This window comes from Scylla paramamosain, chromosome 6, assembly GCF_035594125.1.
Source record: "Scylla paramamosain isolate STU-SP2022 chromosome 6, ASM3559412v1, whole genome shotgun sequence".
In the NCBI taxonomy this organism is placed as follows: domain Eukaryota; kingdom Metazoa; phylum Arthropoda; class Malacostraca; order Decapoda; family Portunidae; genus Scylla; species Scylla paramamosain.
Window position 1 is genome coordinate 20,171,641 of NC_087156.1, and position 15,306 is coordinate 20,186,946.

Sequence of the window (15,306 nt, forward strand, 5' to 3'; positions counted from 1 at the left end):
AGAGTTTAAACGGTAGTCGGGTTGGTGGTGGTGGTGGTGAACAGGGGAGGAGGTAAAGAAAGGGAGGGAGAGGAAAGGGAATATACAGAACAACATAGGAATGATAGGGGATAGGGATAGATAAAGGTAGGAGGCAGTGGAGAGAGGGCAATAGGGAGGGATGAGGGAAGGTAGGGAAGGTAGGATAAGAGGAATGAATATGATAGGGAGATAAGGGGGATGGAAAAGAGAAAGTGAGAGAAAGAGAGAGAAATGGAGAGCAGGTGCATGAAGGAAGAGAGAGAGAGAGAGAGAGAGAGAGAGAGAGAGAGAGAGAGAGAGAGAGAAGAAGAAGAAGAAGAAGAAGAAGAAGAAGAAGAAGAAGAAGAAGAAGAAGAAGAAGAAGAAGAAAAGGAGAAAGGAAAGAAGGAGAAAGGAGGGAAGGAGGAAGCAGGGAGAGAGGGAGGTAGGGGGGGGGTAACTAGCCAATCATCGTTCTGGTAAATACCACTTACTTATCTCAGTTTCCTCCAATACTCCCTCTACCCTTTCCTCCTTTCCCTCCTCTACTCCTTCATTTCCTCTCTGCTCCTCTCACTGGCTTAATGACTTCATATCCATCTTATGATCAGCCCCGCGTCAACCTGAGTGTCATTAGGCTTCATCATTTCGTCTTTTTTTCCATTACCACTTAAAACTGACTTGTTACTGCTCCTCGTTTTTCTTTAAACCCTGCGTATTTTTCCGTCAGGCATCATCTTAACTATTTTTTTTTTCTCTCTCAGTTTCTCTTTATATATATGGACTTAGCGCTGATTAAAGAATATTCTTTCTCTACGTATAAATTGTACGGTAATGAGAGAAGCTAAAATTAATTTCACGCTAAAAATAAATCGTATCTAACCGTTATTTAATTTTGCTCTCCTCATCTTCCTTCACCTCACTCATGGGATTTCTAAATCACGTCTCTGGCTTTCCACGAATCCACCATCAAATATGTGTCACTCGGCGTCAATGAGTCGGCGTATGAGTGAGATGAGTGACAGTGAAGGTGTTTGAGTCCCGCTTGTTGTAGCATTTAATCGGTTCCGCTAAATAAGACAGGTGTCAATTTGTCGTGGTGTGCGGGAGGGAGGGAGTGAGGGACGGATGGTGGGAGTGCGAGGGGGTGTAGGCAGGACAGGGAAGCAGGAAGGCATTGTGGGTGTGATCTTGTGCGCGGGAGGTGTTTTGTCAGGCTCTCCCCTTGTAGTGTTCGGTAAGTAATGGTTTTTCTATTTATCTATTATCATTCTCCTTGAGGACGCGTTAACTTGTGTCTAGTGAGTGAATATTTTGTACCTATTCGTGGATTTGTTTAGTAATTCTTGAAAACTAAGTATTACACACCCGTTTTCTTATCATTTCTTTTCTATCTACGCCAACGAACTTTAGAGCATGATGGGAAAGCGGTTTTTATAAGGGGCGGTATCTTTTTGTATCCTCGAGTATTTCTTATTCAACATGACCCGGTATAAACGTCTTTCTCCTCTTTATTTACTTTAACGCTTTAATTTCCAGCTGTGTGTGTCTCGCGTGTCTAGCCAAGCCTTCGTGGAGCCGCCGTCACCCTCCGCCACGGAAAGAGAGTAAGGCAAGTGCTTTTAGTCCTCATTTAGATATTTGCTGGGCCAACAACTTCGTGGATTAGAAAGTTAGCTTAGTTGACACCGCAAAAAGATGTGTTGGTGCGGACGTGAGTGGCTGGCAGTGGATGGAGGGGTGGTGGGTTGGTAGGTGGCGTGAGCTGCAGGGCGGGAGAGAGACGGCAGGGAAGAGGTGGCAGGGGGGATATAACAAGCTGGTAGGGATGGGAGGGAAGGCAAGGGAAGGTCACCACCACCACCACCACCACCCACAGCACCGTCCATCACCCTCGCACCTTTAATAAGTTTTCCCTGTCATTTTATTACAAGCCATAATGGGGTGGTAAGGCAGGCTCGTTGGTCCTATTTTCGTCCCCCGTGTTGACTCCCCGCGGCTTAAAGCGTCACGATGGCCAGGGCGCGAGGAAAAGAAAAAAAATGGGAGGGAAAAAAGCGTGGCACCAGTTGTGACTCGCCTGGCTGTAAAAAACGATAATTAACACGAGGGTATTTCCTCCTCTCTCTACTCGCTGCCTCATTAGCATCGCAAATTGATCCCCGGGCAAATTAGGCCTCTACGTGGTGTTAATTTTCCGAGGTAAGTGATAAGGATCCGCTGGAAAATGTCCCGCGCTGACACCACTCCAGGAGATTGTTGTTTTTTTTTTTTTTTTCTGAAGGGAGGAACGAGGACGGGAAAAACTCAGGGGACGTGTTGGTGACAAATAAGCAGCGAGGCATTGTGTGTGTTGGAGGAAGACGAGGCGAGGAGAGACGAGGCGCTGGGGAGGAAAGTAGTGTGTGCGTGTGTGTGATATGCTAAGTGTGTGAGGGTAAGGTCTGAATCGTGGTCTAATTTTAGGCGTATTCTCAAGTGTGGACTCTCTCTCGTCTATTCCATGGTTGATGTTTTATTTCTTCAGTGTATTCTTAAGAGCTGGTGTATTTTTTGGTGTATTCTTAATTCTTGTATTCTTAAGTATACTATATCTCGTCTGTTTCAAGGTTACTGTTTTCTTTCCTTCGTAGACTACAGTGAATTTTCATCGAATGTTTCGATGCCGGAGATAAAGTGATGCAGAACAGTAAAGGAAAGGTGTTGTAGGCAAGTGTTGTGCTGTAATCTTGTTCGGAGGAGGTGAGAAGAAAAGTTATGATAGTTTACTTTATAGACACGTTCCTGAGGATTTCTTCAGTCGACCATCAAAACTTCAATGAGTCGTTAAGAGCTCACTGTAACGGTATCGGTAATTAAGAAATACGGCTATCCTCTCTTTCTTTTACCGTTACAAAATCTATTCATTTTTAACCCCTTGATCATCTTGTTCCTCCTTCCTCCTCCCTCTACACAACCTTCTCGTAATCTTCCTCCTCCTCTTTCTCCATCCTATACTTTTCGTCTTGTTTCTCCTTCCCTACTCCTCCTTCCCCTACGTTTCCTCTCCTCCTCCTCCTTCTCCCATTACTTTCCCTCTCCTAATCCTCTCGCTACTTTTTACTTTTTCTCTACTCCTCCTCCTCCTCCTCCTCCTCCTCCTCCTCCTCCTCCTCCTCCTACTTCACCGTGCCCTTCATACCACCCATTACCTTCCTACCCTATAGCTACCTATTATTACCCCCATTCCAGCCATAGCCACTCTTCCCTTCATTACCCCGCTCCCTTTCTGCCCCAGGACGTCAGTGTCTAAGATTCTTCCTCATAAACGACGTAGCCTCCTTTCCTTACTGATAATCCTCTTACAAATCAAGATAACGAGGTAGAACACGACCAAGGAAGCCCATGAGCTCTCTGTCAGTTCCTATAAGTTATTTATGCCTGTCGGTTAGTAGTGTAGGTGGATAGGAGTTTTGGTTAAGGATTTAGATGCCTTGAGTCGAGATAGCGCGGAGGAATATAACTGAGGAAGCGCATAAACTCTATTTGGCATTCATCTGTGTTAACTTTGCCTGCCGCTTACTAGTAGATAACGGTATTGACAGTGATTCGGAGATTGAAGTAAGGGTTTAGGTGCCCGAGTCTTTACCTCCCTTGAACACACACACAAGATGCCTCTCGAGTTCTGACCTGTTCTCTGTATTACTTATGTCTTGAGGTTAGATGGCAGTGCTAACAATGAATTGGAGATTTAGTGAAGATCGCTCGAGTCTGTACCTTCCTTGAAAACAAATGAAGCGAATTAACTCTTTTTCTATATTAGCTATGCCTGGGGAATAGCAGTAGCGTCACTTTTGTTTCCCCTAAAGATTACAGCATAGGAATTCACCAAAATCTATCAATGAAGGAACAAAAGTTAAGGGTTTAGGTGTCTTAAGCTCCCATGAACACTATCGATACCGCAGCAGGAGTGAGCAGCAAGAGGAGGAAGAGGAGGAGTATTAGTAGGAGTTGGTTCACTTTCCCGGCGATGACAAGCCCGACAAAGTAAAGCAAGTCTTGAGTTTCCGTTGCCAGTATTGGAGTGTCAGGCGTCGCGCGTTACCAGCAACCCGAGGGAATTAAAATCGAGACTTTACTGGTCGGGTTTCTTTCCTCCTGGCGATGGTGGTGGTGGTGGTGGTGGTGGTGGTGGTGGTGATGGTGGTAATAGTGGTAGTGATGGTGTTACTGGGAAAGGGGAGAGTGAGAACATCGCGGTGATGGTGAAGCGAGAGAATTATCGGAGTGTTGCAGGATGGATACTGACACACACACACACACACCACACACACACACACACACACACACACACACACACACACACACACACACTTGTGGCAGAAACAGATAGGAGAGGTTTGCTATGCGAGAGAGTATTTTGGTCACGTTGTTTGGAGATGGATGTGAAAACGACAGTGAGAGTGGAAGAGGCGGGGAAGCGTAGTGGAGCGGCGATGGAGAGGCGACGGGCGATAGATGGCACCGGGAGAGAGAGAGAGAGAGAGAGAGAGAGAGAGAGAGAGAGAGAGAGAGAGAGAGAGAGAGAGAGAGAGAGAGAGAGAGAGACTTAGCATCCCACATTCCCACAAGCAGCAAAAAATGTGGTTAACATGAGAACGAAAAGATGGAGGCGGCGCAGGAATGATGGAGTGGCGAGAGTGGATAGGTGGTAATATTTCAAAGAGTGTGGCTGGCAATTGATGGATATGATATTGAGTGAGGTGGTTGGAGGAAGAACTGAGGTGTGGCAACAGGAGTAACGAATAAGGTTGTTATTAGTAGAAGAGGAGGAGGAGGAGGAGGAGGAGGAGGAGGAGGTCGTGGTAGAGAAACGTATTAGAGAAGGAAGAGAAACTGCAATGAGGGTACAAAAGAAAGTACAGGAAAAGGTGTGAAGGAGGACGAGTTAGGAGGTAATGGTGGCGGGTGGCGGAAAGACACGAACCATTGGAGGAAGAGGAGGAGGAGGAGGGAAGCTAGTGGCAGGGACAGATGGTAGCGATCCGTTTCGAGGCTTCGGATGTGGCCACTTACATGCTCGGGATGGATTCACTTGCTCGGGTCCGTTTGGGAAGTAGGAGGAGGAGGAGGAGGAGGAGGCTGAGGCTGAGGCTGAGGGGACACAGGTAAGCAGGCCGGCAGGTGCATAGGTCTCTACAGCAATCTGCTCCACCTCGTCTCTTCTGCATGACCAATTTTTCAGCGGATCTCTTTCCCTCTTTTATCAGTTATACAAATGAGTTGCTCGTCTCTCTCTCTCTCTCTCTCTCTCTCTCTCTCTCTCTCTCTCTCTCTCTCTCTCTCTCTCTCGGCAGCCCTTCAGTGAGGATTATTTCACTATTCTCTCGTTTTCTGTTTCGTTTTCTCTTTTGTTACATATCTTGAGGGGACTAAACTGCGGACGGAAACTTTTATTCTTTATACAATGCATCTTTTCATCTTGTTTAATTTTGATTTGATAACTACAAGCTGCAATCAAATCATTTAAAAACAAAATTTCAGCAAGTTTGATTAAATTTTCCCTTAGCATGTCGTAAAATCTATACTTATCCCGCATGAAAAAAAAAAAAAAGTAGGAAATTAAACATATTGTCTTCTTTAGCTCCAGTCAACACCCAATATCCCTGAAGGTGAGGCGGGAAAAAAAGCACTTCTTGTTCCCGCCCCCTACATAAAGCGAGACCACACGAGGCCATGACGAGACGCAGACTCCTCGCCTCCCCCTGCCTATCGCCCATCAGTCTCCCTCCTTGAATAGAAATTTCCGCTTCTACACACATTTCCCTCACCCACAAAGCTAACCTCTCTCGCTTCGCCTCCCTTCCATCTCCCCGTATAGACTCTGCTTCCTCTGTACATTTCCCCTTACATTGTTTATTTTAGCACAAGTTTCCGTATAACTATTCCTCTCTGCACCTGTACATGTGTCTAATTTCTCACTGCTTCGTTGTATTTTCCCCTCATCTTATGCGTAATCTTGAGGCATCAAATAAGGAACTACGTAAATCTGCCCTCATCCGGATTCTCATAAACGCCCCCACCCTCTTCTCCCTCGTCTTATCCCTGCACATCCAATTCCTTTCTCCCAGCACACGTATCTCCGCCTCCATCTGTATGCACACCCACTTCTCTGTCCCTGTGTATAATACCTCCTCTCCCTCTCTTCCCATCCCAGCGCGTCCTAGCCCTAGCCTAGTCATCCCTCACGCTTAAACACCTTCCTTCATTCCATCCGTACACACAAACAGCCCAGCCCTCCTCCCGTCCCTAGCCTATATACAAACCATTACTCTTCCTCCCCACACAAGACTCACACGCACCCCTCCCTCCTTACCGCCTCCCTGTCTCACTCCCTCCTTCCCCGCCTCCCTCCCTGCCGCCTTCCCTCCTTCCCTCCGCCGTTATGAGACGCCGAGCAAGATTCCCAACCGGGCTTGACATGGTGAGCCGCTCTAGCATGATGAGAACGACGAGGAGTAATCTTGTCTCCCACTCCAGCCCTGATAAGATTTGCCCCAATAAGAGCGCCTCGCATATTCCAGCGTCTCATAACCAGTGATCTCGGTGACGCTAACAGTAGTCGGTTTTCTGCACCACTGACAAAAATGCCTAATTGCTAATCTGTTTGCGAAATCTGCTCTCTCAGAAATTCATATCCTCCTCGTGGCGTGACAATGAGGGGTCCTGGCGGGCTCATGTTATTAGCGCATACAGGTGTCGCGCCAGCCTCAGGGAGACGAGCGCTGCGCCAATCACGGCCGGGGATCTTGGGGCGCCTGGGGTTATGATTGGTCGGGTTCGCAGGCGTGGTGACAAGGGCCTCAAGACTCCTGCGACGCCGTCATCTCCTTACTCCCTCCTTGCCTACTGAGATCGGCGCTATCATCTCCTTCCCCCACCTCATTCATGATGCACGGCTGGAGAGAGAGAGAGAGAGAGAGAGAGAGAGAGAGAGAGAGAGAGAGAGAGAGAGAGAGAGAGAGAGAGAGAGAGAGAGAGAAGTGGAAGAAAAGAAAGAATACACAGGAAGTACATTTTGCTCTGAAATCAAATTTAAACTTTTTCCTTTTATTCGCTCTGGTCCGACTGTGTGTGTGTGTTTGTGTGTGTGTGTGTGTGTGTGTGTGTGTGTGTGTGTGTGTGTGTGTGTGTAAACGCGGAAAGCAGATAGGACAAGGACGAGGAAGAGCAGACGAGGAGAAGAGGGTAAGAGTGGGGGGGGAGAGAGAGGAGCGAGGGGCGGGGAGTGAGAGCAGCGGTATTTCACAGTCGCAAGGAATGTAATTTTGAAATTTTCCAAGCGCAACATTTTTAAAATAAGAGTGAATATGACTCGCTGGACTTGGCTGTGGAAAGGAGGAGGAGGAAGAGGACGAGGAGCAGGAAGAAGGGAAAGAGGAAACAAGGAGAGTAGAAAGAGGAGGGAGGAGTAAGAAGAGTAAGGAAGACTTGCGAGAAGGAAAAGAGGAAGAGGATGAGAGGGAGGAAGTGTTTAGCCGCTCCTCTTTGTCATCTGCGACTAACTTACGGAAGGGAAAAACGGCGCCCAGTTACGCACAACGAGCATCTCCTTCCTTGGGTAAAGTCCGCGTCTTAACCTCCAGCACCCTGCAGGCCATCCCCCCTCCTCCCTCACCCCGCCCCTCCCTTCCCCTCATCGCCTCCCTGCCTCCCTACTTCCCTTTCGCTGCGGGGGATCACGAGGAAGTAACTTAGGGCGGGAGTACACCACGGGAGAAGGGGGGTGGCTACACGGGAAGAAGTTTGTGGGGGGATGGGTTTGGGCAAGGGAGGAGCTGTGGGATAATGGGGTAATGTAGACCAGTGGGGGCTTAACGGATCGTGGTAGCTGGGAGAGACTGGAAGGGGCAGGAAGGGGCAGGGAGAGTAGCCAAGTACCTCTGAATATGATTATATACACGATCGCTCGCTTCTGCATCTCCGCCGTCCGTCTCAATTGAGAATCCATCTTGTGCGTCAGCCTGTCAGTGAGTCCAATTGCCTCAGACCACCTTCCTTGCCTTCTCCTTCCTCCTTGCCTTGCTCACCTCCCTCCTTGCCTTCTCCTTCTTCCTTGCCTTGCTCTCCTCCTTGCCTTGCTCTCCTCCTTGCCTTGCTCTCCTCCTTGCTTTCTCCTTCCTCCTTGCCTTGCTCTCCTCCCTCCTTGCCTTCTCCCTTCCTCCCACCCCAGCACAGAAGGCGGGAAAAGAGGACAGACGAAGGGAGGAGCGAGGGAAAGCAAGGCACAGAGAGGAGTAAAAAGAAGAATAATAGAGAAAGCTCCTTAGAGACTTGCACGGGTACAGTACAACATTGCCATCCGTACCCGACGTAGCCAACATGCCATCCAGACAGCGAGCCAGCCAGCCAGTCCAACCTCCCGCCAGACAGCCAGTCAGGGCGAGGACAGCTGCACCACAGACATAACAATAACCCAAGGCGGCGACATTAGTGCAGGTAGCAAAGTGGACCCTCCTGGGCGCCCGGCAGGCTGAGCGACGCAGCAAGAAGGGGGAAGAGGGAGAAATAATCGGCCGAAACGCGGAACACAGGCCGGCACAGGGGAACTTTGAGAACATGAAGGCAACATGTTCAGCAGCGGAGTGGACACCGGCGCTCCCACCAGACTGCGAGGTGTACCAGCTGGCCAAGAGAGAGAGAGAGAGAGAGAGAGAGAGAGAGAGAGAGAGAGAGAGACAGAGAGCTGGAGGAGGAGGTACCCGAGAAAAAGGATTAAGAGACAAAGAAACCAGGGAAGAGAAAGAGAGAGAGATAAGAAAAAAAAAAACTCGGGAGGGACGGCTGCAGGAACAACGGAACAAGGAGCGTCTTAATGCAAATGAATAACAAAAGCGCGTTGATTCAAAGCATCAAAGGAGTGGCGGAGAAAAATAGCGGCACAGACGGGAAAAGTACAGCCGGAGGGAGAGAGGAAGGCGAGAGAGGGGGAAGGAAGGGACGGGAGGGAGAGAGACGGAGAGGAGGGAGATTAGGGATGCAGCGTAGAGAGAGAGAGAGAGAGAGAGAGAGAGAGAGAGAGAGAGAGAGAGAGAGAGAGAGAGAGAGAGAGAGAGAGAGAGCTGTTTTTATGTCTTGATATAATGACCACTGCACCAAATTTGAGAAAGTAAATCTGTTTTTTTCCTCCCTGATGAAGTCATTTAATTTCATGTCCTTTCCTCTTCTCTAGTGTGCACTCCTCTGCTTCCTTCCCTTCATCACTTCCTCCTCCTCCTCCTCCTCCTCCTCCTCCTCCTCCTCCTCCTCCTCCTCCTCCTCCTCCTCCTTCCCACACTGGCACTACACGCTGATACTACACCTCTTTCGCGTCTACTCTTTGCTCTCTTTCTCTCTCCCTCTCTCCACTCTTCACTGTTACTCCAGCCAACAAACTTTTTAATCTCATAAACATAACCTTGAACTTAAAATTCATTCTAACTTCCTGAATAATTTAACTCTGAAAACAGCCCCCTAATGCTGTCATAAGAGGCACCGCCGTCCGAGGAAGTTGACTCCGGAACCGCTAATGCTGCAAACTAACCGAGTGATAAAGTTAAAGGCGATGCTGCTGCTGCGGCTGCTGCTGCTGGTGCTCTCTCGTGGGTGCTGCTGCTAGTGCTAAGAGCTGGCTGGTGGTGGCAGTGGTGGTGGTGGTGTAGTGCGAATGGTGGTGGTCGTGTTGTGGTGAGTGTTGGTGGTAGTTGCGGTAGTGGGGAAGTTGCGGTAGTGCTGGTGGCAGTGGTGGTGTGGTTGTGGCAGTGGTGGTGTGTGGTGCTGGTTGCGGTAACGGGGGTGGTGATGGTGTAGTGGTAGTGGTAATAGAAGTTAAGCTATGTTAGTGCTAGTGAGAGTGGTGGTGGTAGCGGTGGTGGTGGTGGTGGTGGTGGTGGTAATGGTAACAGCTCTCGTGGAAAGTTGGAGTCACTGTTTTTTCTACGAGTTTCTGGGCTCCAAGACCGACGCAGACGAAGAGTCACGGACGGATTATCTATGAGGCGTTCCATTCCTCTCTCTCTCTCTCTCTCTCTCTCTCTCTCTCTCTCTCTCTCTCTCTCTCTCTCTCTCTCTCTCTCTCTCTCTCTCTCTCTCCTTGGCCCAGGTTCCAGACAGGAGAAGGAACAAAAGGGAAGAGGAACTGGAGAGAATAATATTGGGAGGAGTATTGGCTGTGGCTGACATACCATCTCCACGCCCTCCAGCAGAGAGAGAGAGAGAGAGAGAGAGAGAGAGAGAGAGAGAGAGAGAGAGAGAGAGAGAGAGAGAGAGAGGGAGAATCTTCTATCAACATCCCTTTACGTTTCCTTCCTTGGTTTATTGTCTTTATTCAGGACCGTCTCTTTTCCCTTCCTTCTTCTCTTCCTCCTCCTCCTCTTGGTCTTCCTTCGGTATTCAGTTTGTGCATGGCTTCAATTTCCTTTCTTCTTCCTCTTCCTGTCCATGTACTGGGTTTCCTTTAACTTCTGCTCTCACCTCCTCTTCCTCTTCCATCTTCCACTGCTTCTCCACCTCCTGCTTCTCTTTTTTTTTTCTCTCTACTTTTTTCCTCGCCGCCGCCGTCTCTTTGGTTTCCACGGGTGTTGCCCCTTGTTTCTGCCCTGCTTTTTGAGTCCCCGCACGCTTCCGCAGCCCAAGGCACAGAGAACCCAGGATTAATTTGTGCCTTAGGACGCTTCCACCTTGTAGTGACAAAATATACAGGCATCCCAGCCCTTGTTAACTGAGCAGCGCGGGTTTAAACGTGTCTTGGGATAATGGTGTTGTGTTGAGCTGTACATCTGTAACGTATGGTAGATAGGTATGTTTGTCTCTGGTGGTGTTCTACTCTATACCCTCCCTTCCTTACCTTATGTTCCTTGTTCTTTATCCCCTCTTCCTTTTGTCTTCCTTCATAGTCTTCCGTGTTACCACTACTGTTACCATCAAGCTACACCTTGTCACCTCCTCTCTACCATACTTTTTCTACCTTCTATTCTTTATCCTCTGCTTTTACAGTAAACAGTCGTCCTTTACTGGCTTCCGTCTCAACACCGCCACTATTACCATCACCACGAGTCGTCTTGTCATCACCACCTCTCTACCCTGCTTTTCTCCCTTCTATTCCTTATTCCCTCCTTCACAATCTTCTTTCTCACCACCACCACCACCGCCACCTTCACCACCGCTTACCATCACCACGCGCCGCCTTGCCATCACCACCGTGGGTCGTCACAAAAGACTGCGAGACAAAAGCCCGTGGTCTTCGCCTCTTTTTGTTTACGAGAGGAAAAAACGAGGAAGAAAGTGAAAGAAAACGACGTCGAGTTGACTCCACCTTTCCTCCCAAAGCATAAAAGCGGGGAACCGTAGGGTAAATAAGTCACTTTAATGAGGGGAACCTCCATTGTCCCTTACCTTTGAGTTCCGGCGACGTCAAAGAAATAAGACGAAGCGAAAGGGGGAGAGAGAGAGAGAGAGAGAGAGAGAGAGAGAGAGAGAGAGAGAGAGAGAGAGAGAGAGAGAGAGAGAGAGAGCGCTATCGTTCTCTCTCATGCCTCGTCTCTTAGCCTTGTTTTTGTACGTATGTTATTGTGTTTTTTTGTGTTTTGTTTTTATCTTTAGCTTTTGTTTTTCTCTCGTTTCTTTGTTGTGTGTCTGCCGGCCATGCGTTCCTTTGTCTCTCCGCCGATTGTGTTTGTTCGTTTCTGCTTGTTAGTTTAGCTTTTTTCTGTATACTTGTTTTTTTTTTCTTTTCGTTTCGGTGATTGTTACCTGTTTGTCTCTCTCTCTCTCTCTCTCTCTCTCTCTCTCTCTCTCTCTCTCTCTCTCTCTCTCTCTCTCTCTCTCTCTCTCTCTCTCTGTAAAATCTGAACACCTGGAAAAGTTAGTTCTAACCTAACGTAATCATATCTTACCTTAGTAACCTAAGTTAACCTAGCCAAAGCGTCCCTCTCTCTCTCTCTCTCTCTCTCTCTCTCTCTCTCTCTCTCTCTCTCTCTCTCTCTCTCTCTCTCTCTCTCTCTCTCTCTCTCTCTCTCGTGGCTGCGGCTGCGTCTTTGGTGGTGGTGGTGGTGGTGACTCCCAAGGCCCTTCACCTGTCGAAGTAACTCGGAGAAAAAGAGGAAAAATGCAGCGCTGTGAGAGCGACGAGGCGACCAGAGAGAGTGAGGCGAGACCGGACCGGACCGGAGGATAAGAAATGGATGTGGTGGTGGTGATGGTGGAATTGGCGATGATAGTGGTGGTGGTGGTGGAAAAGTAATAGCAATGGTGGTGGCTGCAGTGATGGTGGTAATTGTGGTGTTCACCCGTCATTAACAGAGGAATGTCACCAAACACACCAAAGATTTTATGGAAGAAAAAAAAAACGACACAATTCCTGCAACACCCACAAACACACACATACATAAGAGAACCCTGTGTGTGTGTGTGTGTGTGTGTGTGTGTGTGTGTGTGTGTGTGTATCTACATGGCCAGTTGGGTGGGCGGAGGACCCTCAAAAGCTGAATAATGCATGGTCGAGGGCCGGCGGAGTGGACCAAGATTACATGCAGGGGAGTGTTTGCTTAACTTACCAGAATATTTCCAGGCCAATATTCCGCCGCAGAGATGTTCCTGGCTGGCCCGGGTGGCGATAACTCTTGGGAAATATTGAACCGATCTGCTACCCGCGCATTTTTATATCTTGGCTTGGCTTGGCTTGGAGAGAGGGAGAGGGAGGAAGCGTGTACATTTTATATTTTTGTAGGTACGTGTGTACTCGTATATGTGAAAGAAAAAAACGTGGAGGTTGAGTAGAGCATGGACACACACACACACACACACACACACACACACACACACACACACACACACACACACACACACACACACACCTGTATTTGTCAGGGTGAAGGTCGAGGTTCTACTCTAATCCTCCCTCCTCTTCCTCCACCCCTCCCTCCTCTTCCTCCACCTCTTCCTCTTCCTCTTCCTCTTCGTTCCTAACTAACCACCCAACCAGCCAGGCAAGCCCGTCTATTTCATCTTCCTCTTGTTGTTCCTCTCCCATGCTATACCAATCTGCACCGCGTTATATTTTCTCGCCTCTTTTCCTCTCTCGTCCCCGGCCCGCCACCCTCTTATCCACTCGCCCGCCCCACCTGTCCCTAAACGGCGTGGTTGCGTCAATACAGCGTCCTAGGGTTGCCGCAGGTGTCCGGGTCTTGGGTGCACCGCGGCAAGCATAAAGGTATTAGTGCTGGTTGGTAAATATTGTGTGTAGTAAATATTATAGGGTTGTATCTTAACTTGATGTAATTTGCGAGTTTACTTGGGAGAGAGAGAAAGGGAGAGGGAGAAGCAGTGAATTGATGCAAACTTTAATTTTTTTTTTCTATAATGGCATTTAAAAGCTTTTCTTTCTAATTCCTTTCGTTATGCACTCCGGAGCATCGCTAATTGGAAATTCTTATTCTTTCATCACACTGCTACATTTCGTATACATTAATATTCTATTTTAGATTATTCTCTTTCTCTCTCTCTCTCCCTCGCGCTCTCGCTCTCTCCTTTCTTTTCCTTCCTTCTCCCCTCTCTCTATATCTCGAGATGTCGCATTCCATTATCATGGCGTCATTTGCTATTCCTCTCTCTCTTCTTCCATTTTATCTCTCTCCTTCTTCCCTCCCTCCTTCCTTCCTTCCTTCTCCTCTCCTTCCTTCCCTCCTTCCTTCCTGCCTTCTTTCTTGCTGCTCTCCTTCCCTCCCTCCTTCCTTCCTTCTTGCTGCTCTCCTTCCCTCCCTCCTTCCTTCCTTCTTGTTCCTCTCCTTCCCTCCCTCCTTCCTTCCTTCTTGCTCCTCTCCTTCCCTCCCTCCTTCCTTCCTTCCCGCTCCTCTCCTTCCCTCGAGTGTATCTTCACTTTTGAAGATCATTTAGTTCAACGCTTTCTTCCATGTCGTTGATATTTTCTCTCATTTTCCTGTATCTCCTCCCCTTTAACGCTGTGCCTCTCTCTCTCTCTCTCTCTCTCTCTCTCTCTCTCTCTCTCTCTCTCTCTCTCTCTCTCTCTCTCTCTCTCTCTCTCTCTCTCTCGCTCGCGATGTTCCTATTACAGTGTTCCTTCTCATCTTTCATTGTCTGTCTGTCTGTCTTTGTTTGTTCGTTCGTTTACTTGTCAGTCTGGTTCTCTCTTCGTCTCTGTCTGTCTGTCTGTCTGTCTGTCTGTCTGTCTGGCTGTCAGCAGAATACCAGCGGGAAACAAAGATTAACTCTGTTTATCATCTTCTGAGATGCCATTTAATCACCAAACCCCCAACCCCAATGCCTTATAGTCCCCCCCATCTCTCTCTCTCTCTCTCTCTCTCTCTCTCTCTCTCTCTCTCTCTCTCTCTCTCTCTCTCTCTCTCTCTCTCCCCCCCCCCTTACGTTTCCTCTCACAGTGCCGCTCTCTGATTGGTCGGCTTACCCCTGAAGCCCCTCTGATGCTCTCTTGATTGGCCAGTTAACCGACACGAGCGACCCTTCCTACTCGATGCTGCTCCATTGTTTCGCATCAGCTTCCGTCTCTTGTTTAGCGGATCGCGAAGACGGGAATAGACACTGATGCACTTTTTGAAATACATATACGTGCATAGGTTCTTCATTTGGCAGTATTTCTCTCTCTCTCTCTCTCTCTCTCTCTCTCTCTCTCTCTCTCTCTCTCTCTCTCTCTCTCTCTCTCTCTCTCTCTCTCTTAATGTTAATTCTGATTTGGTTCCTTTGTCTTTTCCTTTCCTTTATCATGTAATACTCTCTCTCTCTCTCTCTCTCTCTCTCTCTCTCTCTCTCTCTCTCTCTCTCTCTCTCTCTCTCTCTCTCTCTCTTTCTTTATCTTTAATCCCTTTCCTTCCACATCTTGCACTCTACTTTCTATTCATATATACGCTCATCTTCCTCTGCCCCCTCTTCCTTCCTTACTCTCTTCCCCTTTTCCTTATCCGTGCCTTGGCTTAATTCCCCTTTCCTCCCCTTATCTACCCTTCCGCTTACGTCTGGTATAGGAAGGAGGAAGAGCAGGAGAACGAGCAGTAGTTGGGGATTAGCAGAGAGGGAGGAGAGAGAGAGAGAGAAAGGAAGAGAGAACACCTTGAGACTTACTAGACCCAAAGTAGATAGTAATAGGAGTAGTAATAGTGGGTATAGAAGTTTTCTTTTACGTTCTCCTACTCCTTGTTTGCTTCGTGAGGCTACAAGTTCGTAAGTCATCTAGCTCTTGTCTCCTAAGGTCTTCAGTCATTCAGTGTATAATTTCTTACTCTTAGTTCCTTCGTTTTCTTCTTATTATTTTCTTTT

General features: G+C 48.2%; 1 long non-coding RNA gene across 2 annotated transcripts in view; it reads left to right on the plus strand.

Annotated features, from left to right (window-relative positions):
- The first annotated feature begins 458 nt into the window (after positions 1-458).
- The window catches only part of LOC135101362 (uncharacterized), a 382,194-nt gene continuing 367,346 nt past the window's right edge, over positions 459-15,306 (plus strand). For both annotated transcript variants that reach the window (XR_010269236.1, XR_010269237.1), the window contains exons 1-2: positions 459-1,237; positions 1,540-1,612. This is a non-coding gene — a long non-coding RNA (uncharacterized LOC135101362). The remainder of the gene's footprint in view (positions 1,238-1,539; positions 1,613-15,306) is intronic.